At 39.5% G+C, this 6,717-nt stretch overlaps 1 long non-coding RNA gene and 1 other non-coding gene across 2 annotated transcripts in view; one reads left to right on the forward strand and one right to left on the reverse strand.

Annotated features, from left to right (window-relative positions):
- Nucleotides 1–6,717, forward strand: part of LOC111723807 — a 20,401-nt gene that overhangs the window by 1,914 nt on the left and 11,770 nt on the right. Inside the window, exon 2 of the long non-coding RNA XR_002772271.1 lies at nucleotides 4,773–4,997. This is a non-coding gene — a long non-coding RNA (uncharacterized LOC111723807). The remainder of the gene's footprint in view (nucleotides 1–4,772; nucleotides 4,998–6,717) is intronic.
- LOC111723870 lies at nucleotides 6,260–6,366 on the reverse strand. Its single transcript, XR_002772318.1, has one exon. It is a non-coding gene; the product is annotated as a U6 spliceosomal RNA (small nuclear RNA).

Here is a 6,717-nt window from a genome sequence, read left to right on the forward strand (position 1 = left end):
TTAGGAATGTTTGAACTGCTGACTTGGGCAGAAATATACTGAAATATACTGAGTTTAAGCTCTTGATCCATACTAGACTTGGACTCAAAGTCTGATTCTGTCCTTGTTAGCTGTGGGAATTTGAGGAAATTACTCACCCTTTCTGAGCTTCAGTTTTCCCACCTGTAATAGAGAGGACGGATAACAGTAATAACAGTAGCTACACGAAAGAGCTGCTGTGTGGATTATGTAAAATTGTATGCATATAAAGAGCACTTAGTACAAAGGTAGCATGCTGTAAACACTCAACAAACGTTAAATAACGTTTAAATAACAAACGTTAAACCTTCTAATTATTTGTAGGTTAGAAGTATAAACCATAAGCTGTAGCACTTTTCTAAATGCTTTACCCTTTTTTTTTTTTGACACAGAGTCTAAAGCGAATGCCCTTGGTAGAGTGCTGAGGAGTCACAGCTCACAGCAACCTCAAACTCTTGGGCTCAAACGCTTCTCTTGCCTTAGCCTCCCAAATAGCTGGGACTACAGGAGCCTGCCACAACACCCAGCTATTTTTTTTTTTGTAGTTCTCATTATTGTTTGGCAGGCAGGGGCCGGGTTTGAACCCGCCAGCCCTGTGTATGTGGCTGGCACCCTAGCCACTGAGCTACAGGCACCAAGCCCTACATGCTTTGCCTTTAATGATTCAGTAACTCTTCACAACCCTTGAGGTGGTTACTATTAACCCCATTTTACAGTTAAGGAAACTGGGGGACCAGAGTGATTCAGTGATTTACCTGATGTCATGGAACTAGAGAGTGGCAGAACCAGGACCCAGCCTGGCAGTTGGTTTCAGAGCCCATTCACACAACCATTGTGAAATGCTGCCTTTGCCCTAAAAATGGGCTGTACCCATTTCCCATAGTCACTCCTGGAAAGTTCAGGATGTTTTGCCGTCACTTGACTTTGTCTTGTGGCAGGTTAACATGATGTTTTGGTCCATTGCAAATAAATGACTTAGTTTAAGTAAAAGAGCTTAAAATTGTTTCGAGAAGAAACATTTATACTTGTTATTTCCTGTTATGGATTTTGGTTCTTGAAGCCTGAGCTAATACCTTCAATCTGCTGATGATACTGGAAATGATGTGACTATGAGACCCCAAAGGTGTGTATTTGGGCGCATTTCAGTCATGCATTTTTCACTTTTTATTCTATTGTTTAGTTACCTGCAGACAAATCTGGTGACTTCCTCAATTTGCCCAAGATGCCTGAGCCAAGGAAAATGCAGGTTTATGGATGTGTAGATGTATGCTTTTTGCACATATCCCAAATGTGTCTCTCTTTAAGTAAGAGGAATGTGTGGGGAATGAGGCTACAATATTCTCATAGGATTGGGGTCATAAGTCCTGTGTAAACTAAGAGTCAATACTATCAACAATAGCTTGAACAGTAGAAGTGTTCTTAAATATGTGCAGTGTTCACAGATGACAAACCTCACCTTTTAATATTTTTTCCTATTCCTTTTTTTACTGACCTCTGATTTCACCACCTACCCCTCCTTGAAATTGTTTTGTTTTCTTGAGATAGAGTCTCCCTAGGTCACACTCAGTAGAGTGCCCTGGCGTCACACCTCATAGCAACCTCAAACTCTTGGGCTTAAGCAGTCCTCATGCCTCAGCCTCCCAAGTAGCTGAGACTATGGGTGCCTGCCACAATGCCTGGAGATTTTTTGGTTGTAGTTGTCATTGTTGTTTAGCAGGGCTGGGCTGAGTTTGAGCCTGCCAGCCCTGGTGTATGTGGCCAGCACCAGTGAGCTATGGGTGCCAAGCCTGAAATTAATTTTGATTCATTTCCCACTCCTGACTTCTCATATCACTTAACTGCTGACGTCACACACTTGGCACTTATTTACATTTTACTCTTTATGGGTATCTTCTTGTATTCTTCATTTCCACTAGTTGAGTGATTGTTAACAAGATAAAGGAGGGTAAACTAATTGCAAGACAAAATGGCAAACATAGGCCATATTTAACGACTCTTTGTTAAATCTAAGGAAGTGCGTTTTGCATACGAAGCAAGAATATAGTCATTATGAATGTTCCTCTCTAATTATGAAAAGCCAGTTTCCGAAGGATCTGTTCTTAGTATTTGTAGCACAATGTTGTAGAATGATTTCTGAGGGCCCAAAGTCCCGGAATTCTACCAAGTGACCTCGGACAAATTATTTAACCACTCTGAATCTACAATGCTTTCAACCCTAAAATGACGTGTTGAATCAGAGATCAACGCTGCAGGCTGAAAGTTTGTTTCTCTGTAAAATTTATATGTTGAAATTCCAACCACCAAGGTGATGAGTATTAGGAGGTGAGGCCTTTGGGGAGTTATTAGGTCACCATGTTGGAGCCCTCTGAATGGTATTAATGCCTTTCTGAAAGCGGCTGGAGGGAGCTTAGTTGTCCCTTCTGTCACGTGAAGTGACAGTGAGAAGAGGTCTGTCTATGAGGAATGGACCCTCACACAACACTAAATCTGATATCACCTAGATATTGGACTTCTCAATCTCCAGTGCTTTGAGTTATAAATATCTGCTGCATATAAGCCAAATAGTCTATGTATTTTGTTATAGCAGCTCAGATTAACTAAGAGAAGATCCTTTGAGGATGACAAAATTGGGAAGATTTTAGGAGTCTACTTTGGATTATTTTTATAGTTGAAGTAAAAGAACATTTTGTGCCCCAATACAATGGAAAAATGTGCTCTATGCCTGCCATAAAAAATGGTGACCTAGTATCTTTTGTGACAACCTGGGTAGAATTGGAAATCATTGTGTTAAGTGAAACATCACATGAATGGAGAGACAAACACATGTACTCAATACCAAATTGGAACTGATCAATCAACACTTAAGTGCCCATATGGAAATAAAACTCAATGAAAATCAAGCTAGGTGGAGGGGAAGGAGAGGATGGGTAAATTCACATCTTTTGGGTATGGTGCACATTATCTGGGTAAAAGGCACACTTATAACTTTGACTCAATCTGTATAAAAACCAAGTATATAAATGAAACATATGTACCCCCTAATATTCTGAAACAAAGAGAACATTTCTTTTAAATTTATATTTCTTTTTCATTTTACTCTAAGCATTATTTTAAAACCAGTTCTGTAATTCAGAAATTTTACTGAAATCAGGCCTTTCCCTATTTTAACATTGTGAGCGTCCTCCATTCCACAGTCATAAATACATAACACAATATGTTTCCTCTGTTTTAAACCTGTATCTAGTTGATACACAGGTATTCAGCCATTATGGTGACTGGACATCTTGAATTTTCTATAATTCCCAATTAAAAATACCTGTTACATATAATATCATATAGGACTAACATCATTTAACATTCAACTGCATTCATATATCTCACTTCATTTTAATTAAAAAAAATGTAGCCAGGAAAAACATAAGTGACCTCTTGTGTTCTACTTATGTAAAAGGTGTTGGTTATTGGGCTATTGGTCAGTAAAAGCTTATTTCTCCGTTTCTGGCTCTGTTGGTAAAATGCAGGGGTTGGTTAGTCAATTCTAAGTCTCTTTCTTCCTTTCCTCAATTGGCATTTTCTCAAATAATTTCTGAGTCATCCCTGGAGGCATCCTGTGAGACAGTATGGCTTGAGCAGCACTGTCAGCAACATCTCTGTGTGGGCGTCTGCTCTGGGGTCCCTCCCTCGGTAGATTGCAGCTAAGAAGGGCTTAAAGATGCGACCTGCCTCTGACAACAATCTCAAAGGAGAAGAGGGCTGTGTGAGGTCTGGGCTAGAACAGGATTTTACATTTCTCTTTGGCCTGGCTTGTCTTTTCCAGATAAGCACAAGACAGCCTTAGAATTCTTGAGCGTATCTGAAACAGAGAGAGGAAAAAACCCAAATCCACTTAAGATTCAGCAGAGAGCTCGGAAACATAAGAGTTCAGGCAAGTTACCACTTGTCAATGACTCTTACATAATAAAAACAGCTTTCGTATTTCTTCGGATTACATAAAGTGTTTGCTTTGAAAAAAGACTGAAATATACGTAAAAATATATTGAGTTAAATAAAAATCATCTGGAATCCCACCACTTCAAGATATCCAATTAACACTTTTATAAACTTACACATACTTCTAGTTAAGCACACACACCACTCATACAGACAGATTTACAGGAATGGGATGTAATAAATGTTGTTTAATTATAAAACCTTTTTAAAAAAGTTACTTCTACTTTTACCCATTACCCTTGATACCCTCTTTCTCAAACAAAGCAAATATTATTAAGTGCCAGGTATGTCTCTTTTATATACTTTAATTGATACAGATACATAAATAGCCATGTATAATCTTATATAATTCTACGTATGCATACATAATGGTATGTGGTATATTATGCCTTTTTACTCAATAATATGCTATAGAGACCCCTCCGAGTCATATGGTATAGCTTTAATTTATTATCTGTTATTAATATCCAAATGTTTCACAGCATGAATATCTCATTATACATTAAACTATTTCCCTTTTCGTGAACACCCACTTTCTCAGTTTTTACCACTCCAAACTGATGAGTTTGTGATGAACAAACACTTGAAATGCTTAGAGTCCCTAAGTTTTACTTTTTCAATTTCTAATCCAGATGGCACTTTTTTTGTCAGTTATTAACTTGCTGTCATGATTGTTTAGAAATTCAATATGACAGCGAGGTCCTCCTTGGAATCCTCCTTCAGGTAAATGAAGGGGTATGTGCGGTTTCTTTCTGTAATTTCAGATAATGACCTTCTCAATATGGTGGTCAGATCATGTTTCCAGCCTCAGGAGCTACGTACTAAGTCATTCCGTTGGGAAACTGTTACTAAAACAGAAAGGTTCTGGGCGGCTGACGTGGCATCACAGTTTACAGTGTCTGCCAGCTGTGAGTAACAGCAGGCTGTCACCATGGGAAATAACAGCAGCAGCAGCAGCAGCAGCAACTCCTGATTTAGGGGCAAAAGATGTAAGTACTTATTTTCACCATTTGCCAATTAACCCAAACCAAACCCAAAGTGAAGAACGCTAAGAGGGAATACAATTCCCACAAAAGACTCTTTTAGCAGATTTATTTGGGAAGAATTTAGTCTTTCTCAGGGTAGAAAGGCATTAAGCCAGCACATGGTTTTCAGCAAAATGAAGAACATCACAGGGTCTTGTTTGAAAAACAACTAACTTCATCTGTGGCAAATGTCACTTTCAAACCCTGACTTGGGGGAATGCCTGCATACCTCTGGCAGGGCTGTCCCCGGGGGATGGAATGTATTGCTATGTGCAAAAGAATGAGTGATTTCAATTTACAAAAAAAATCCTGGGCAGGTTTGATAATGGAAAGATGAAATGAGGCTTAGCAGTGGCAGTGTTTGGGGAGAGGAGAGAGCCTGTTAAATATTTTAAGGAGGACTCAAGTTTGTTAAAGCCGACTTGCAGGCAGTGTGGAAACTTTTGTTCTCAAGCTATAGATGACTAGGGGCACAGTGTCTGCCATGACAAATGAAACCCTGGCATGGATCCTTTTATATATAAGAGGCGGCTCTGTGGCTGCTGTTCCCAAGGCTGCTATCCTGGAAGTCATGTCCAGAGTTTTCTAGTATTTTCTGAGTTCACGACCCATGTGTTTATGGGTTGGTGATTTTTTTTTGCTTTCTGTGGAGACCTTTTACTCTGATGTTCAGCTCTGCATGGAACTTCATAAACGACCAATAGCAATTTAACCTGAATGTAGTTAACTTATTGCAAAGCAGGTATTTTTGATTCCCACCTCTCTGCTGGGGATTCCTAAGTGAATAAGATGGAAGAAAGCCCTGGCCCTGTGGAGCCTGCAGCCCAATGGGAAAAAGATGGTAGGAGAGGAGAAATGAACCCTGGGCTGGGAGTTGGGAGACCTGGATGCAAGTCCTGGCTTTGATCCCAGTGAACCATATGGCACTCTGGGCTTCAGCTTATGTGCTCTAAAACGAGTGCACTGGGATGGATAACCTCTTCAGTAATTGATTGCTCACCTAGTGTGAGTTTCCCTCTTACTGAACAGCTTCTCACATTGAGTTTGTTCCGCATCCAACTTAGGGACAGGCGCTTTATTTATGAAATAGATCTCACATGTCGCCCACCAGACCTTGTTAGATTGTGATATTCTGTGACAGAAACTTGAAGGATCTTCCTAGCTGGGCCCACTTGTCGTTTTGGTAGGAAGAAAGGTTACTTTCAAGAAAGATGTCTTTTTAAAGAAAGAATATTGAATAGTTCATGAATTTGTGTTTCTTCCTTGCTCAGGGGCCATGCTAATCTTCTCTATATCATTCTGATTTTAGCACCTGTGCTGCTAAAGTGAGCACAAGATGGATATGTCTTAAAGGTAGCAATTCTGCATAGACTCAACTTGAGTGCCTAGATTTCTGTTTTCAAGTGGTTACTGATTGGAACAACTGCTGCCGACTTTTGAGGGGCAAAGACACTAAAGCCTGATATTAAGGAAAATGAAATTGCTTAAAATTGGTGTGATCCACAAGCTTAAGGCTGAAAGAAATCTAACTGACTCAAAAAATAAGCCAGACTGTGGTTCCAAATAGCATAGAAAATACTGACCATTGGTGGCTGTGTGGTGTAGCTTCAGCTTCCTGACTGACACTTGTCACCATCAGCTCAGTCATTTTTTTTTAAATACACATCTTTTTTATTTTATTATT

Source organism: Otolemur garnettii, unplaced genomic scaffold (assembly GCF_000181295.1).
Source record: "Otolemur garnettii isolate 467f Iridium unplaced genomic scaffold, OtoGar3 scaffold00016, whole genome shotgun sequence".
Lineage (NCBI taxonomy): Eukaryota > Metazoa > Chordata > Mammalia > Primates > Galagidae > Otolemur > Otolemur garnettii.